We start from the raw sequence: 20,889 nt of genomic DNA on the forward strand, positions 1-20,889 counted from the left end.
ACATTTTTTTACTTTTTTAGATGCAACTTATTTAGATGTATCTAAAAAGTAAAAAATTTGTGAAAAAGTATTTTAAAAAATTAATAAATACATAAAAATATAAAAAAATGTACGGAATTCTCGTATTTTTTTTTTATATATTTTAAGTATTTAGTAAATTTTTAAAAGGTTTTTTTGACAAATTTTTTACTTTTTAGGCAAATTTATGTGAGGTATGTCTAAAAATAAAAAAAAAATGCTTAAAATATTAAAAAAAATTCAGTAAAAAAAAAATAAAATAGAAAACATGAAAGTAAAATTTTTTTGAAAAACATTTTTTAAAAATTTTAACCAAGCAAAGTGATTATTTTTTTATGTTTTTTCGTAAAAAATTTAAAAATCCTTTTCAAATATATCAATTTTTTTTATATTATATTTTAATCAAAAAATTATTAAAAAAATCTATTTCTAAATGACGTCTAAGTAAAAATTTTAAAAAAAAATTATTGAAAATATAAAATAATCAATAAAAACAAAAAAAAAATAAATATAAAAAATAAAAAAATAAGTAAATTTAAAAAAGTGAAACCAGACAATTGTCTTCACTAATTTGTTTGTGTTTCGCATTTTCTTCTATATAAGCTCTGCAAAGTAGCTCTTTTAAATGTGTTAAAAGATTAATCATGCCGACAACAGACATGAGTTCTTCTAAGGCACAGCAACAAACACACAACCCATGTCCTCTTCATGCGGTGTGCATACCATACCTAGCACAGGGCCACATCAACCCAATGCTGAAACTAGCAAAGCTCCTCCACCACAAGGGCTTCCACATCACCTTCGTCAACACCGAATTCAACCACCGCCGCCTCCTCAAATCCCAGGGCCCCCACTCCCTCTCCGGCACCCCCTCCTTCCACTTCCAAACCATTCCTGACGGCCTCCCTCCCTCCGACGCCGACGCCACTCAGGACATTCTGGCACTCGGTCACTCCATTTTGCACAACTTGATAGATCCCTTCAGAGTCTTACTGGCCAAACTCAACGACAGCGTGGCTGCTTCATCGGAGGTACCTCCGGTGACATGCGTAGTTTCAGATTGGACGATGAGCTTTACTCTGAAAGTGGGTGAAGAATTCGGCATACCAGTTGTTTTTTTCTTCCCTACCAGTGCTACTGCCTTAATGGCCCATGTTGCATATCCCAAACTGATCGAAAAGGGTCTTGCTCCACTCAAAGGTTCGTCTACTGAAGTTTGATTTCATTATAATAGAGTAGTTTTTTTTTTTCCTAATTCCATTCTATAATTATCTTCTAGGATAGATTATACCAACTTTTCTGAAATTAAAAAATATATATGTAACTTAAATAATTTTAATATATTTATGATCGCCTCCCTTATATTTTTTTTTCATACTACAAATGTAGTTCTTACATGGAGTGGGCTCATGATGTCCCAAACTAGGCTCTCCAATTCAATTAGCCCCGGTTTGGCTATCATTTTGGGACTAAAAAAAAAATATAAAATAACAAAATAAATTAAATAAGTTAATAAGATAAAATATCACATCTAACTTATAATCATTATATTTTTTTCTCTCACAAAAGTCAAAAAAGTCGAAAAATAAAACCAAACGAGACTAAAAAACCTAAACTAAAAAAGTCTCAACACAAAAAAATTAATTATATTAACTAATGCCAAACAAAGTTTTAGTAGATTGGACGAAAATATCACCCTTTATTTTCCTCAATGTGGTATAATTACGGTGGTTAAATACTTTTAAGATTCATTCATTTATAAAAAATTTAGGAAGAATTACATATCAATGGCAAATACAAAAAATATATAAAAATTGTGATAAATATTAATAATTAAAATCATAAATTTTTCAATATATATATTTATATTCTCCACTAATGTGTAATTCCCCCAAGTAAATTTATATATACTTTTACTTTTAGATCCATTTTTTAAACCTAATGAGGTGTAATTGGGATAGTTAATTAACAGTTAGAAAAGGGAGGAGGATTCCCTCTAGTCTAGATTTGGACGGGGGATGTTTGGATCGTGAGGCTTACCACGTGTAGGAACCCACACTTTATGTCCTCATCATGTTCATGAGCATCGGTACGATTATGACTTGTTTAGCTTGCATGTGTATGTTGTGATTTGTTTCGTTTGAGCTAATGTGATCCATGCCTTGTTTGAAGCCTTGTGATTTGTCCAAGTGTAGTATGCTTGTCTTGCTCCTTCCTTGATGTGAAACTTAGGTCGCGCCTTGCCTGAGTTATGCTAGCCGATGTTATTCCTAGCCGAGGTCATCCCTTAGTCTAGTAATAATATCTTGGAACCCCTTGTTGACCTCCGTCCTTGCCTTGACCATATTAGCCGAGATGTTACCTTGCACGCAAGTGATCTCGTCCTGGAGTGGTATGACTAGGCCGAGGTGTGGTGCATCTAGGCCAAGATGTGGCACAGCTTAGTCAAGTGTTGTCCTTCCTAGCCGAGGTCATTGTCACCTTAGTTGCCGAAGTCCTTGGTTAGCCGATGTCACCCCTTGTCGGGGTACCATTCCGTGTAGCGTGATAGATACGCCTTGTTATCAGCCGATGTCGTTGCCCCGTGAGAGAGCCCATACCGCTTTGCTTGTTGAACACCCTTCCACCATGCTTTGTCTGGTCTGTCAGCCACCTTTTCAGGATGAACCCAACCAGTCGCCGCCACGTGTCTCAGCAGAGGGTTAACCCCAGAACCGGGTATAGAAAACTATCATTTGGTGTCATAACCTTGTCTTGTAGAGAGAGAAGCTCTAGGAGGAAGAAAGAGTTTTGGGGTGAGGAAGTAGATCTTCAAGCTTGATTTCTAGGGATCCAACCGTTAGATCCGCGTTCTAAGGTTAGATTCTTGATCTACTCGTGATGTTCTTTATGTTTATGTTATTACATTGCATGATTGAAAACGATTTGTAAGCCATGCATCGTTTTGAAGTTCGATTTTAGAAAGAGAAAATGGCATTCATGTGTTCTTCAAGAAAGTCTTGTTTTGATCCGGAAGCTTGCCAAAAGAATCATGTTTCAGTGTTCATTTCCACAAGAATTCCAGGTCCGGGTACCCAGGTCCATGTTTTCAAACTCATAGCACGAAAACCCCAGATTTGTAATGACAGATTATGATTGAACATTCAAGTTTTTCATGTTTTCACACTCATGTTCTTCATGTTCATCAGCAGAGGGAAACCCAGAGTTTCCCGACCTCTTTTCCTTGCATGTGGCCCTCGGGAACACACCTCGGCGAAGAGGTGTGGAACCTCGGCCTAGACCTGGTTGGTGCCCAGCATGTTTTCTGAAACCGTTTGTGTACATACGAAACTTGTTGAAGGTGCATTCAAAAGGCTTTGCCCTGTATTTGTAGGACTTGGGCTTGTCTCGACCCCGACGTGTGGAGAAACTATGTGAGTGGTATTTCTAATAAAGTTATGTTACACTTGTTTGATAAATCTTGTTTTGCCTTGACTTGAAAAGTATTTGATTTAGCATGAATGACTATCCCTAATTGCATATCAAGCACTACCTTGTTTTGATGACATTTCTTGAAAGTCCTTAGCTGCAGGGGACTATAATGCAACTGCACTCTTGTCTTGACAGTCCTTAGTGCTAGAGGACTCTAAACTTTCGCAGCACAGCTTGTCTTGACAGTCCTTAGTGCTAGAGGACTCTAAACTTTCGCAGCACAGCTTGTCTTGATAGTCCTTAGTGCTAGAGGACTTTAAACTTTCGCAGCACAGCTTGTCTTGAAAGTCCTTAGTTGCAGGGGACTATAATGCAACTGCACTCTTGTCTTGGGAATGTCATCACCCTCTTGTATTAAGTAGATGTAATAACATCCAAAGAACTTGAAAGGCCGGCAATGAACTTGATTTTCCTTCTTGATTGTAAAGTATGCTATGTATTGTTTTGAAAGAAATCTTGGATATCAATCATGCAAAACCTTTATTCCTAATATCATTCACTGAGTATCCAAGCTCACCCTCTCTATATATATGTAGGTGATGAACAAGAAGGCATTGAGGCCTAGACGTGATTGCCGATGTGATTTGGGTGCCTTGCCGACATGTTTTGGATTAGCATTTTTTTGTACCGTCTTGAAGATCATGCTTCTCGGCTTAATTTTCATTTGTACTTGTATATGTCGGCTTGAGAAGCCTTTTGGTCAAGATGTGTTTTGTACCTCATTTCCTTATTGTATTTAAGTTGTAAGACTTTATAAAGATGTATGTCATTTCATTTGACTTATGCACTGCTCTTATGGACCACTTGTATCTTGAATTATTGCTTCCGCATTTGTGAGCCCCCCTATATAAATACTCTGATTGTGTGTGATTCTTGTAAGTTGGCCTTCGGTAATTACGGATTACTGGCCATCACGGCTCCAAACTACTGGGGGCGGTTTGGGGGCGTGACACCATGTGTCCCATTTCAATGATTAAAACCGTTCATTTTGTCAGACACTTCATGTATTTTATCTTCACAAAAAATTAAGTCGATTCGATAATTATAACTTGTTCAATCTATTACGTTTATCACTGAAAAAATATATGGTTTATTTTAAAAAATATAATTGTTATCTATTTTTTTTATTGAAAAATTGAACAAGTTAGAATTATTGAATCGACTTAGTTTTTTATGTGGATGAAATACACTAAGTATCCGACAAAATGAACAGTTCAAATCATCGAATTGGGGCCCGTGATGGACTCTACGGGTCCAAATAGTGCCCTCAAGTCCAAAATATGAATTGAAGGGTATCCTCTTGTTTAGAAAGGATAGGAGAGAAAAGAATAATACATGACAATGATTGATTGATTAATCATTGGGCTTTAAAAAGTGAGTTGAACTAACTCTCAATTCCAAAATATGGATTGAATGGTATCCTCTTCTTTAGAAAGGATAGGGAAGAAAAGAATAACACATGACAATGATTGATTGATTAATCATTGGGTGTTAAAAAGTGAGTTGAACTTTTTAATTTAAATGACACTAATCTTCTCCCAAAAGTTTATTATACACATTTCAAAAAAAAGGTTCATTTGCATTTCATGAAATCTAAAAAAATGATTGATCATTGATCATAATCAAATTAGGTGGTAGTTTGATATATCACGAATACTTTGGTCATAACCAACATCATTATACATTATAATAAATAAGAGTTTTAGAAACTAAGGCTCTGTTTGATTGTGATTTGTAAACGTGTTTCTACACGTGCGTTTGAGTATGATGTTTGGTTGTTGTTTTGGAATCAATTTTCACGAGCTCTGCAGAGAGCTCTGTGTATCAGCCGCAAAATATTGCTCGGGGGAAGACCACCCGGACGTCCTTAGGGACTTCCACCCGGATGTCCTCTGCTGTACAGATTTTTTTTTTTTTTGGCAATTGATTTATGTAATTGGGAAAAATATTTTCTGAAATTTTTTTAATTTTTAATGTGCTTTGAAATAATTTTGAGTTGTATGTTTAGTTATGAGTTATAAATTTTTGTATCACATATCAAATATCACATCAACAATTCCCCACTCAAATCAAACATCTTTTCAAAAACTATTTTCAAAACTCTTTACCAAATAAATTTTCTACACTCAAATCATAATTCTACAACACACAAACTCAAAATACAACTCATACTCTCAAATCACATTTACAAAACACAACCAAACGCAGGCTAAATATTTTTGTTTATAAAAATGAAAATTTTGTTACAAAAAACATTTAGAGACCAATTTATATTGTCATGAGGATAGTTGCTAAAATATTGTCCCGAAAAGTCCAAAACACGGCTTTTAGTGACAAAATTTTGAAAACTAATAAAGAGACTTTTAGGGACAAAATAATTTGGTTTCAAAATAATTTATTTTTTAAGATAAAAAATTTGGTCCCAAAATGATAATAATTTATCACTAATGTCTAATTTTTGTTGCTAAAAATAAAATAATGGCACTTTTCGCAACAAAAATATTTAGTCTCTAAAAAATAATTTTATCTCTAAATTTTAATCTCTAAAATTTTAATTTTTTGTAGTGATAGAATATAACTTCTAATAGGTTTTCTTTGGCACTACCACAACATGTAACAAAGCATGACAATACTCCGGCCAATTTTGGAAAATTAGTTAAAAGTTAGTTTATTGACTTTTTAATTTTTTTAATCAAATCACATCTTTACTTTTTTTTATACGTTTTTTTTAAAATAAAAAAAAAGTCATAAAAAATTAAAAAATCAATTTTTAACTTACTTTCTAAAATAGGCATTATAATTAACACTATTATAATTCTTAGCATGACTTTTTGCTTATATATAGTATTATCCTAACTGCAATCTTTTTGTTCAAAGTGCAGATGCAAGTTACTTAACCAATGGTTACCTAGACACTGTGATAGACTGGATACCAGGCATGAATGGCATACGATTGAAGGATCTCCCAAGTTTCATTCGAGCCATTGACATCAAGGTTCACTACAAGAATTAACACTTTTAGCAACAAAAAAATTGGTCGCTAAAAGTCTATTTTTGGTCAGCAAAAGTTATCTGCGACCAAAATTTTTGGTCGCTACTTTGGTCGCCAATTGAGGGTCGGCAAAAGTAATTCGCGATCAAAATTTTCGTTGGTCGGCAAAAGTTGGATTTGTCGACTAAATTTTTTGGTCGCTAAATATTTAATTACCGCGACTAATTTATTTTGTCGCTAAAACACTTTGGTCGCGAAAAGTGATATTTTCCCGACCAAATTTCTTAGTCGCCAATTGTCACATTTCGCGACCAAAAAGTTTGGTCGCCAATTATCACATTTCGCGACCAAAAAATTTGGTCGCCATTTGTTACTTTTCGTGACCAAAACTTTTGGTCGGCAAAAGTGAGTTTCCACGACCAAGAGCTGTTTTGGTCGGCAATAGATGTATTTTTTGCGACCAAAACTCTTGGTCGGAAATTATCATTTTTTGCGAAAAAAATTTATTTTGGATGCCGCGACTAATAAATTGGTCGCCAAAGCAGGAAAACAATACACCTGTAATTCCTAATAGTTCATTCAATCCATAACAAACTTATAATTTTAAAACACCATTCAAATTAACTGAATCATTAACATTCGACACAATACATAATTCATTAACATTTGACACAATACAACTATTCTAAGTTTTCATTCACAAGTCACATCCATCTAGCATAACAATTTGAAACATAACTATTTGTTATCCATGCGCAGCTATCAACAAATAAAACTACTAATATTTGTTATCCATACACATCCATCCAAAAATATTTAATCCTCTAAAAAATGCTCATACTGCCAAGTAGTCTAGTACAATTTAGCTTCGTGAACTTGCTAAGAAATATGTTGGGGAGGGTGCTCGTCTGGTTCAAAAACCAAAGGAGGCACCAAAATTTTGTCTACATACTGCATCAAGACCATAAACTCTGAAAATTTCACCAATGCATACTTCAGCTGCTTTACGAACATTGCTAATTTATCCTATATATAAATGCAAAACCAAGCAATTAAATAAAGTGATAAAAAAAAATGATGAGTTATTTGCCTTTAAATTATTTTTCCGAAAATTTCAAATTTTGCAGCAGTAAATACCGTCATTTTGCACTTACATGGAAGAGACGTGTCATTTTGCAACATGAGAAGCAAATAGGCAGCCTGCATTCTGCAAAATACCCAAAGCGAGAGAGAGAATAAGAAGAAAAAGAAGAGCAATTCACCTTCACATCAAATGGGAGATTACCCACAAAAACCATCCTCTTGTTATCATAGAGTGGAGCATTGTCTCCCTTTAGTTTCTTGCGAGGTGGGCATGCCCTGTCAACACGGATGTGATTTCCTCCAACCTAGATCAACAAACCCATTACAAATGCAGCTAAAACATTCTCCTAGCAAAATATCCAATTGTACCCAGAATCATGTTGATTAACTGTCAAAAGAGCAACATACCGCAACCATATTATGGGCAAAAGAAGCTTGGGCAGCTTGCTCTGTTTCAAAGACAATGTAAGCGTGAACACTGCAAGATCCCAACAATTTATTACTGGTGTAATAACGACAATAGGAAAAAAAATAAAACAAAACAAAACCTGATGAAACAATCAACACACTAATAGTTACAATTCAATATGTTCATGGCCTCGTGTAATTAATGATTTTTTTAGGAACCAACCTGCTTTTATTAAAGATATAAAAATTAATGATTTGTGAGAAAGATAATTTAAAGATTATTAGTTAAATGTCTGTTGGATGGTTAACTGAAGAAGCCATATGATCAATGAAAAGAAACCACTTCTAACAACCAACATCAGTAAAGAATCAAAATCACACATTGAAGGATGTGCATACATTTTATTAAATGCAACAAAAGTACAGATATTGGGAAATGATAAAAGTGGACGTCTGAATCAATGTAAGAGAATTTCATTCAAGAACAGAAGGCAAAACTATAAATGGGAGCATATTAATACACAAAGCAATTCCAAAGGCAAAAAGGAGACGACACCATTATGTCCAACGAATTGCAGGAATCAAAAATAAAATGAGATGATGCCATTAAATATCATAACTTTTTGTGACAAGCATACTACATTTGATGAATTGAATTTGATAATTGATATATATATAAGCATACCTATCAACAGCATCATTTATTTTCTTCTGGATAATTGCACCCTTCCTCGGTTTTTTGGTCTGATAAAACAATCATCAATAGTTAAAACTAGAATCGGCTAACACGTATAAAATGAGCAGGAAACACTTTACATGAAAACCAAGGAATAAATCTTGGAAACATACTTACATCCAATAGAGGAATGGACTGAATCCTCACAGACTCAACCTCTCCAAATTGGCTAAATTCCTTAAACAGAGCCTTCTTCTTAACCTTCAATGTTAAATTCCCAACAAACACAGTCCTCAGAAGTTTATCCTCATCATCAAAACCTTCCTTGGAAACCACCATGTCCACTGAATCATCAATCTTTTTCCTCTTCTCCCCAACAATTTTCCCTTCCAATCTTCCCTCTCCAATTTCAAATTTTGCAGCAGTAAATACCGTCTACATATCTTTCAAATTTTGCAGCCGTAAATACCGTCATTTTGCTTCTCATGTTGCAAAATGACACGTCTCTTCCACACGTATTTTGCTTCTCATTTCAAATTTCACAGTGTGTCAGTGTCTGACACGAGGTCCAACATGACACGTCTCTTCCATATAAGTGTCCGTGACATGTATTTCAATTAGTCAATTCACATTCCCACTACCTGACACATTATGGTCATATATATATATATATATAATACTTTATAAAGAAGAGATCAATACGCCAATGGTCATACAAAAGACAACTTTCAGGAGCATAAGATAAATAAATTATGAAAGTATTAAGCCTATAAAATATAAACACCCAACAGCTTCAAAGTCATAATAAAAAATAATTAAAAAAATAGTAAATAAATAAAAAGGAGAAATAATAGATTTGAAGAGGAACCTGAAGGTGAAGCATGAAGTTGTTTTGCACAGTCATTGCAGCTACCCAATAGTGCAGGAGGCAAACCTTCTTCCTTTTCTATTGTCCTATCTTCTTCTTCAATTGCCTCAAAAACACTTGCTCTAAGTTCAGCCTAGAAATAATCCATGTCAACCAAATATTAATGGAAATTTTTGCCCCAGCAGGTTTGTGAGAAGCATGTGAACAGAATTATCATTTGATATCAAACAGATATATTTTAAATCCTAACATCAAGCAATTATGTAAGAGAAAAACCTTGAAATCAAAAAAAAAAATGTGTCTGCATTATGATTCTACATCAAAACCTTCCTTAAATTCCCAACAAACACAGTCCTCATGATTCTGCATCAGATCTTCAGCAACATTACCATCATTTGCAGATGTCAACTCCCTTTCAGTAATTTGTGGATGTCCATTCTGTAAGTTTCCAAGTAGCATGATAAATATTCAAAAGACTACTTCACAAAATCTAAGAATATGTCTGCATTATGTAAGAGAAAAACCTTGAAATCAAAAAAAAATAAATAAATTGAAATACAGGGTTTTATTTTAAATAGTCCAGAATAGAACACCATTCTCATTACAACTGGCCATTAACATTGGCCAATTTATCTGTCAGTACTGTTTTTATATGTACACAGTCAATCCTTCTAACGTATTAACTTTGGTGAAATGGCTTAATAGGATCCATGCCAATCCCAAGTAATTGGGAGAAAGGCTTAGTTCAATTGAGTTGTAGCCTATGGTTTCATTATATCCACAGATATGTGAGTAAGTTGAGGATTTATTAAATATTTTGCAATGGAGTTGATTGATTAGAGCTATGAATGGTAGATATGAAAGCTAGTGTTGGTTTGTCTTGGGTGAGGGAACTAGTGTGAGGTTGTGGTTATCTGTAACAGAGGGGGTTGCAAAGGGAATGGTGGTGCTTTCATGGTTGATGGAGGTTCGGGTCCAACAAAGGGATGAGAGAAAGAGAAAGGTATTTGTTAGAAAATATATAAATATTTCATTAAAGGTTGATTTTGTTGATATCTTGTAATAATTATGGTTTAGTGACCAGTTCTTTATGGTGATAATTGACGGCAACTAGACACGGTAGAAATGATGGTAGCTGGATTTGGACTATTAGGATCTGCATATAACAAAATAATGTAGTCTACTAATTCAAAATATCCTGTGTGAGTGAGAGGTCATATAAATTTAAACCAAATTACATATCAATTTATCTATGCATAATAGCCATAGAAGATAACTATTTTAGGAGGGAAAACCATACCAACATAGGGGATATTTTAGCCATCTCAGGTATTATTTGAGGGGTTGTATCGGGTGCCTGAACTTCATCACTATTTAATCTCCCTCTCTCTCCTTTCAAACCTCTCAACCAGAGTGCGTGTCCTTCCTTGTACAACTGCCACTGCCAAAAGAAAATTTCTAAATGAATTAGATTCTATCAAACATGTCTTTAAAAACTGTGTAGATAGCATTTGATAGCAGACCTCCATTCACAACTTTAACTGAATTTGTCCCTTCAGTGCCATTGAGGGACTCATTACCTGCAAATAATTGAAAACAAATCAATATTTTAAGCAACAGATTATTATTATAATACCGTATATATGTAATCAAAAGCTCATAGGTTGCATATCTATTGTTGAACTCATAGGATTTAACATGAGGAAGGAGAAATCAAATTTAAAATGTATGTAGGGAACAATGTTTAAAATTCTATATCCTTTGACAAGGCTCGAATATAAATGGCATTTATTTGCCAAAAATTCAAAAATGGAAAATAGTAAGAGAATTCAAGAAATATTGGAATGACATCATGCTATCATGCTGTCATGCTGAGTATGATATATATAAGGCAAACAGAATGTAACTTGTTGAAAGGTAATAACATAAATTGTTGCAAGACAAGGATATAAATGATTGTCACCCTTAAAACAAGCAAAGGATATCAAAAGGACATTTCAAGGAATGCAACCCAACAATGCCCAACTTGAAAATTGCTAAATGCTAGTTGAAATATAAATTGTTGCGAGACAAAGGATATAAATTTTATCAAAAGGACATTTCAAGGAATGCAACCCAATAATGCCCCAACTTGAAAATTGCTAAGTGCCAAGTGAAATATTAGATGTCAGGAGGCCTCCTTTACCCCATAACACTTTTATTGGGTATGGAAATAAGTCACACACCATAACACTTTTTTGGCTAACTTATAAGTCACACACCATAACACTTTTATTGGGTATGGAAATAAGCCTCCTTTACCCCTATGATCAAGTTCTCTACATTTTGGACAACACAAACTTCATCTAAATAACAATGGTCTCCAGCTTAGATTCTTAAAGTAGCTAATTTTGATCCCTTCCTTTGTGGTTGGTGTGAAGACTAAATAAAAGGTATGCTGAAGAGAAAAACCATTTTTCACTGCATAGATCTAACATACAGAGGCATTCTGGGTACAGAGTGTCAGGACCTTCAAGTCGTATATATTCAAGATATACAAAATTCAAAAGCAACAGACTTCTAGGACAAAGTAAGCATGCTCAAAGAAGATCAACAAGCTTCCACATAATATGGCCCCCAAAATGATATCTTAGAATCTACTAAATGGGATTGGGAAAAAAACAAAACAAAAAGAAGCAAACAAACAAAAAAACCCAGACCCACCTTTCATGAATGGGCCATTAATGTCAACAAATGAGCTCATATATGCTAGATCTAAAACATTTGTATATTTTCTACTCTTCCAAAACACAAAATGACAATGCTTATAAATAGTTAATAAAATACCTCTTTAAATCTCCCATATTGAATTTCAACAAAAGATAGCTATGTACTAAGATAAGGGGAGGAGGAAAATGACATATTACCATCCTTTGCAAAGCAAGCTTGCCCAGAGATGATCATCTAAAAGTTAATCATGGGAAAAACAAACCAAAAGAGGATTGAACTAATATATACAAGAAACCGACACAGATCTTTAAAGTCTGAAGAGTAAGTACAGGCACACGACTTGAGCATAGTTCCAAGAAAACAGCCTGTAGTCAAAACATTCACACTTATTTAATGTCTCCATAAAAAGATTGAAGATGACTGCTGTAGTGAGCCATATGATGGAGGCAATCAACCTGCTCAATGATCTGCCCATTATCAAGTTTTACTGAGTTTCTAAAAGGAAATCACCTGTGGTTTTAGAAAATTGATTACAGCTTGAACTTCTTGGCATGATTCCAGAAACCACATACACAAAGATCAGTAGATCCTTTAATAGCTTTTAGTGTTAGTTCTTCGTTTTTTTTCCTCATAACTTGGAGAACAGAATGGGATTAAATCAATGAAGAGTCAGGATGAACAACAAAAAATTGATGCTTTTAAAGCAAATATGTATACAAGAAAAATCGAAGAATAGGAAAGCCTTTTTTTCAGAATTTATATATTCAACATGAAAACCACTATATATTGTATATAACATCCAATTCCTGAAACCAGTGTTAAAAAGCAATCTGCAAACAACTAGCGTTCATCATGTATTCAAAAATGGACAAGCTCATTTGAATCAACCTTGTTTTTGGGCCAGAAGACAAACAAGCTTAGCATTTTTCAACTTTTCTGCACCTAATTTCTATGTGCTTTGCTGAAAATTTGACCAAGTGCACCCCTTGTTGCCCCACCAAACAGCATAATTTCAAGACAGAAAATATCTGCACCAGCGAGAAGTTCTAGACCTTATGGTGCTCGAGAACTCCTTTTAACGTGGTCTTCTTTACTTGGACAATTGCACAAGAAGCTATTTTGACAATTGATAATCTGAGGAGAAGGGGGAAAATTTTTGATGGATTGGTGCTACATGTGCAAGAGTGAGGTGGGAAGTGACAACTATCTTTTTACACCATTGTTATTTATGATGCTCTATTCAGTTCAGGATTTGTTTGCCTCTTGAAGGAGAGGTGGTCCAGAGGTAGTTTTTGTAGAGCGTGGGAGGTTATTCCTCTTTGCCTCATATGGTGCTTGTGGAATGAGAGAAAACAAAGGTGTTTTGGGCTTAGGGAGACTATTCCTTTCTCCATACTTGATTTTGTTGACTTATTGAGAGAGTTGTACATCCAGTGCAGTCTTGGTTCATACATAACATGTTCAGGGAATAGAAAATTTAAGATAAATAGAAAAAATGATGCAATACCCAATTTATACTAACAAGACTAACTCTTCATACTAGTAATCAATTTATTATCTTCTCATGGCTCCCACATCAACTGGGCTGAATCTCATTCTCACCCTTAATTTGAATTTAAAAAAAAAAAAAAATCAACGATTCTAATGTTCTTCCTTCCAGACAAAAAGGAATAACATAGTCTAATAACTTATGTTGATTAGAAATACATAAAATTATGTTCTACCAATATACAAACATAGATTGAAAAAATTGAAAATACTGAGATTGAAAAACAGAAAGATCAAAGTGAATGAGATTCTATTGAAAAGAGAGCAGACCAAAAATAGCAACTGAAAGATTAAAAAGAGTACAATTCGACTGAAGAAAGGCTAGATCGAAGAGCTAGGAAGATAGTAAATCATGTGTTTGAGACCAGATCTGATGGAGCAATAGAGAGAGAGAGAGAGAGAGAGAGAGGACGAGACCAGAGGTGTGGTAGCGACGGGAGGACTAACCTTAGGAGGAGCTTCAACAGGTAGGGCGCATCCAATGCCATCGCACTCGAAACCCTAGATAGAATCCCTCCAAAAACCCAGTATTCATGATCTCGTCTCCTCCTCTTGCTTCGACTCTAACAATTAAACCCCCTCTTTTTATCTACCAAAAAGCCCCTACAATACACATAAGAATAAAAGTTCAGTACTTTAGGCAGACAGGCAGTACATCTGCAGAGAATTATGAAACTCCAAATGGTATGCAGATATTGAAATAAAATAAAAAAGAGAGTCACACCCATTCATAATCATGAACCATTATACTGTACCCTTTCAACACATCTAGAACCAATGCATAAACTTCTTACAAAAATTTCATTGGTATGTATGCATTATACAATTCCAGGAACCATATAGGTGTTTTCAAACCATCAATTGGTTTGGTGCATTAATACTTGAATTGTAATAGCTTGACAACTCAATCAAACCTCAATTTAGCATCGAATCCAATCAAAATTGATACGAATCTAATAAAACCCATATCTCCAACAACACTAATATTGATTTAATAAACATGTGAAGCCCTAAACCAATTGAAATCGTTGTGAAGTTCAAGAACAAGAGATCAAATTGTTCAGGTGGGAATTTATTACCTAGGTTAGAGGCCAAGAGGTTGAAAGAGAAGCAATTGATCATCTGTATCACGAAAAAGACGTCGAACTCGGTGAAAACAATTTCCTTCTGATCACGTAAAATCTATCAGATTAATATATATGCAGATTAATCATCTATAGTCTTCCTTCTGATCACGTAGCAGATATATATATATATATATGCAGTTTGTGACAAAATTGAAGGAGAGAGAATAATGCAGTTTGGTGAATCAATTTTCTCCAAACCATTGTTTGATCAAATATGAAATTGCTATCTCATTTCTCTCTAGAAGTACGAATTAGTTACCTGGTGACTGAGAGAGGAGAGATCGGAATGGACGAGAAGGAGGCGATCGATGTCGTCGTTTTCGATTGATCTTCGTTCATAGGAAGAAAATTGATGCCGATGAAGAGAAAGGAAAGAGAGAGAGACATCCAATCTGGGTTCTTTCTCAACAAAGGAAATTGATTACTAGAATCCAATATTAGGAGAAACTTATTACATATCACCATATTAAACCAAATTACCCTAATCTGGGTTCGATTGATGCATCAACAGTGTGAAGTAGAAAATTATTGGCGATGGCGATTTGCAGCGGTGGCGACGTGCGACCGACGTGAGCAATGGTGGTGAGGGACTTCGGTGAGCTAGAGAGAGTGGGCACCGATTGAGAGAGAGAACACAGAAAGAGGGAGGGGCGGGCCAACATAGAGAGACACAGATTAGGGCTTTTTTTAGATAGAGACGAAGAAGATCAGGGCTTTAATTTTTTTTTTTTTCTGAAATTCAATTCCCGCCCCACGTTTCAAATTTCTCCCCAAACTTTTGGCGACTAAAAGATCAAATTAGTCGCAAAAACAGGTTCTTTCGCCGACAAATTTTTTTAGTCGCCAAATTTCAATCAACGGCGACTAAAATATTAGTCGCTAAAAGTACTAATTTGGCGACTAATTTTTTTTGGTTGCGGAAAATAAGTTTTTCGCGACCAAATTTTTGGTCGCCAAAAAATATGTGACCTTCCGCGACCAAATTTGTAGTTGGTCGGCAAAAGTATACCACTTTCTGCGACCAACTCATTTTTTTGTCGCCAAAATATAACCTTCTACGACCAATAATATTTGGTCGCCAAAAATAATGATCATTCGCGACTAATTAATATTTAGTCGCTAAATGTCATTTTTTTGCGACCAAAATTTTTTTGGTCGGCAAAAGTGGTCGGCAAATGTGTGAATTCTTGTAGTGGTTGATTTCGTTTTGGAGGTAATTGACAAAGCCCACAAAGGTTCCGCTATCATTTTCAATACCTTCAACGCTTTAGAACCCGATGTTTTAGAAGCACTTTCCACAATGTACCCACCCATTTACACCATTGGCCCTCTTCAGTTTCTCCTCGACCAATTCCCACAAAATCACTTGAATTCCGTTGGATCAAGCCTATGGAAAGAAGAAATAGAGTGCTTATCATGGCTTGACTCGAAAGAACACAACTCTGTCATTTACGTCAACTTTGGCAGCATCACTGTAATGACACCCCAACATTTGATTGAACTCGCTTGGGGACTTGCTAATAACAACCAACATTCTTATGGGTCATTAGGCCTGATTTGGTTATTGGTGACTCAGCCATTCTTCTACCAGATTTTGTGAATGAGACTAAGGAAAGGAGTCTATTAGCAAGTTGGTGCCCTCAAGAACAAGTCCTCAATCACCCATCAGTTGGAGGTTTCTTGACCCACTGTGGATGGAATTCGACTCTTGAGAGTATTTGCAATGGGATCCCTATGTTGTGTTGGCCTTTCTTCGCGGATCAACAGACGAATTGTTGGTCTTGTTGCAACCAATAGGGTGTAGGGATGGAGATAAATAGTGATGTTAAGAGAGAGGAAGTTGACAGAATGGTTAGAGAGTTGATGGCTGGAGAGAAGGGGAAGGAGATGAAGAGAAAGGTCATGGAGTGGAAGAAGTTGGCTAAAGAGGCCACAGCTCGTTCTGTTGGGTCACCTTACTTAAATTTTGAGAAATTGGTCAGGTTTGTGCTCGTGTCTACTCAGTGGCGGCTCCAGGAATTTTAATCAGGATATTCATTAAGTAACTTAAAATCTAACAACTGTATTAAAAAAACAAATATAAAAGAGAACTCTAATATATTAATATTAAAGTTTTGACAAAAAAAAAAAAAAACTTGCAATTAGATAAAATATTACAATTGCCATCAAAACAACTTGCAATTAGATAAAATATTACAATTGCCCTCAACGAGATTTCATATTTTGAAAACGTTGCATAATCTCCTCATTATCAATGCTATCAAATACATCTCTTTCAATGTATGTAACCAAACAATCATTCATCCACTGATCTCCCATTCGGTTACGCAAGTTACTCTTTATATACTTCATTGCTGAAAAACTTCTTTCCACTGTTGCTGTCGCGACAGGTAGAGTCAATGCTAATTTCACAAGTAAATAGACTAATGGATATATCACATGTTTATCTGTCTCCACCAACTTTATAGCAAGATCACCAACTCCTTTAAGTTCTAAAAAGTCTTCACTTAAGCGCATATCAACAATGTAGTTTTGAAGTTGGATGTCAAGGACCATTAAATCTATTGCAGAAAAATCATATGGATAGAACTCTGCAAGACGAATCAACTTATGCTTATCAAAAGCAAATAATGATTTACTAGGATTCAAGCAAGCCATACAAAGAAGTAACTCAGTATTTGCTTCTGAAAAGCGATTGTTAAGCTCTTGAAGTTGCATATCTAAGACTGTGTAGAATAGCTCAACTTGATAATGATGTAAATTTGCAATTTGTAAAGCTTTGCGTCATGGCCGCCCACTAACTACAAATATTTCATACATATTTGGAATAGAAATCTCATGCTTGTTATAAAATGAAGACACTTCAGTCAATAAAGATTCCCATTCATCATTTCTCATCATCTGCAATCGTTGCTTAGATACTTTAACAAGTGTCATAGCATTGACAATATCTTGATTTTTCTTTTGCAATGCTAACGACAACTCATTTGTAATCCCTAAAATATTTTTCATCAAGTGTAAAGTGAAGGAAAATTCAAAAGATAGCATTAACTTCATGATAGAACGAGCTTCAACTCTTTGCTCGGGTTGTAAGCCATCCTCTTCAATAATCTCAAGTACATCAATCGAAGAAGAGAACATCAAAATCAAGTTGATAATTGTCCCAAAATGTGATCCCCAACGTGTATCACCAGCACGTTTAAGACTAGTCTCTTGATTCAAACCTCGCCCACTTCTAAGTTCACCATTGTCTAGTGCTTCTGTTATTTTAGCAAATTGCGCATCTCTAAGAGCATCTCGTCTCTTGCAAGAGCCACCAACAACATTCACTATGTTAGCAACAGAGCAAAAAAGTTCAGCAATGTCAATGTGCTTTTTAGCAACAGCTACAAGAGTCAATTGAAGTTGATGGGCAAAGCAATGAACATAAAAAGCAGATTTATTCTCCCTCAAAATTAAAGCTTTAAGACCATTGAATTCACCTTGCATATTGCTGGCTCCATCATAGCCTTGACATACTCAATCCATGTCGACAAAATAAGGATTCAATTGCTGCTTTAAGTGATAAAGCGATTGTATTTGATACATGTACAATACTAAGAAACTGCTCTATAACAATGCCATTTTTGTCCACACAAAGTAGAACAACTGCCATTTGTTCTTTAACTGCTATGTCACGAGACTCATCAACTAAAATTGAAAAAAACTCATTGTCCAAATCCTTTATAACAGCATTGATAGTCTCACATGCAGCAGCATTCACAATGTCTTTCTGAATATCATGGTGAGTTAGCTTATTATTTTTCGGAGTATTTCCCAATACAACTTTATTGATAGATTCATTATGATCCGCCAAAAATTGTAGAAGTTCAAGGAAATTTCCTTTACACGAAAAGCCAACCCTCGACGCAAAAGGAATCATATGCAATCAACAGTTGCATTTAAGGGAGTCCGATATTCAATTTTTTCTTGATTTGACTGCTTAAGAAAAACACTTTGAATGTGTTGCTTTTGCTTCATAAGATCTTCACACTTCTTCACAGCTTGGTTGTGAGCACTATTAACACCTCCAACATGAATTTGTAACTTGTTTTTCATATTCCAAATTTTAAAGCCCTCTGTCACAAAAGTATCACATCCCTTTCCTAAATCGGGCCTAAACAAGTAACAACATAAACAAAATGCTGCATATTTTTCAATACTATATTCCAACCAATTCTTGTATTCTTTAAACCAAGCTGAATTAAATCGACGCATAACTCCACTAATATCTCTTTGAGGGAAATTGTGGCTAAGAGGTTGACAGGGTCCTTTTTGTAAATATGTTCTTCTTATTTCGTCCCTATCATTAGGATGATATGACAAAACTTTTGATCGTAATCCTGGATCAGAAGGAAGGTTGCTCAAGTCAACACGAATTCGCTTCGAAGAATCTTGAATGTGACTATCACCACAAGTTTCTTGGGATTGAGATGAGTCTTGTACAATAGTTGATTTTCTTTTCAGAAATTTGTCCATAATTCGAGAACTAAACAAAAGAGTAGGATGCACCTAAAAATATCCACACAAAAAACAGAGCTATCTAAATAAACCATAGAAAAAAAATAACTACAAGAGTATAAATAAATTGATTATAAAATTTCAGCTCCTATTTAATTTTTAAAACAAATAAAGTGAAGAAACTTAAAAAAATATTATACCTGATGACAACAAAGTATAATCTCCAAATATTATGTTAACATACATAACTATAAAATTAATTATATATGGATGGAAGGTTTTGTTTATAGTATCAAGTTTAAATAAATTTTAATATTATAGAGATAAAAAAATAATACCTGATGAGATATAATTCCCAAATTTCTTTTTGCCTTTTTCTTAACAATCAGTTAGCAACAGCAAAGCATGACAACAACCACTTCATCTTCATTCAATACCAACATCAATGATCCATATTCCATGGGCAACAATGAAAGACAGAGGGGGACCACCCACAGAAAGAGATAAGGGGGGGACCGCGAAAAGAGAGGGAGAGATTGAGAGAGACAAAACGACAGTAGCGTTGAGCCTCCCCCAAGCAGCAAATTCGTGCCCTAACTACACTTTTTTCCCTAACTAACTACACTTTTGACTTTATTCTTCCAAGCAGCAGATTCGTGCCTATATATAATATATATATATATATATATATCTCATTGCAATTCTTTTGGGTTTTATTATTTGTTTAGGCAAATGGGCTAAGGGGCTAAGTGGGCTAGAGGGTTATTTGTTTTGGCCAATGGGCTAAGTAGCTAAGTGGGCTGGAGGTTTCATTATTTGTTTAGACAAATGGGCCAAGTGGGTCAGAGGGGTATTCAACCATCTTGGATTGGGTATTCAAATTTTGGATTGGATATTCAAAACTAAACTAAACCCAAAAAAAAAAAAAAATATTAAAATTTCAAATTTGAGGGTATTCAGCTGAATACCCTGTGGATGCCGTGGAGCCGCCCCTGTGTCTACTGGTTCAAATCAAACTAGTTAGTGTGTGTGTGTGCGAGCGCACGCATTTTCATCTTACAAGCAATTTCCGAGTTAAGTTGTTTATTGTTTGGAATAATCATGTGCAAGTATTTCAATGCCAGGGGCTTTGGGGTAGGGCTTGTAATTTGATTTGTCATTGTGTCTCATAATTGTATATTATGTTTTTTCAATAAATAGAAGTTGTTCTTCTTGTTAATTTTTTTTTAAAAAAATTTTGTCATTAAATAATGATATACATAATTTTAATTTTTTCTTTAATCCAAATAAGCTTTCCTTCAACCTGAATTGCCGGAACCTCTTTTTCACCTGAACATGATGTAAAACTTTAGCATAACAGTGATACCACGGTGAGGCACATGTGGTATCACCAATTAATTAGAACCTAACACGGGATTTAATGAACTTTACTTTTTAATTGTAACCATCCATCTATGTCATTATTATAATTTCCATGTAACATTCATTT

The 20,889-nt window shown here is 34.8% G+C and overlaps 2 pseudogenes across 2 annotated transcripts; one reads left to right on the top strand and one right to left on the bottom strand.

Moving 5' to 3' along the window:
- The first annotated feature begins 468 nt into the window (after positions 1-468).
- On the top strand, positions 469-17,057 carry LOC114305875 (7-deoxyloganetin glucosyltransferase-like; annotated as a pseudogene). Its single transcript, XR_014364951.1, has 4 exons — positions 469-1,218; positions 6,372-6,484; positions 10,406-10,412; positions 16,094-17,057. The product of XR_014364951.1 is annotated as a 7-deoxyloganetin glucosyltransferase-like (transcript).
- LOC145822984 (uncharacterized) lies at positions 16,983-20,389 on the bottom strand (annotated as a pseudogene). The gene is made up of 3 exons (XR_014364950.1): positions 18,896-20,389; positions 17,951-18,409; positions 16,983-17,872 (listed from the first exon to the last, which is right to left on the bottom strand). The product of XR_014364950.1 is annotated as an uncharacterized LOC145822984 (transcript).
- Between the last annotated feature and the right edge of the window lie 500 nt (positions 20,390-20,889).

This window comes from Camellia sinensis, chromosome 3 (assembly GCF_055761805.1).
Source record: "Camellia sinensis isolate YWXY chromosome 3, ASM5576180v1, whole genome shotgun sequence".
Taxonomy (NCBI): Eukaryota; Viridiplantae; Streptophyta; class Magnoliopsida; order Ericales; family Theaceae; genus Camellia; species Camellia sinensis.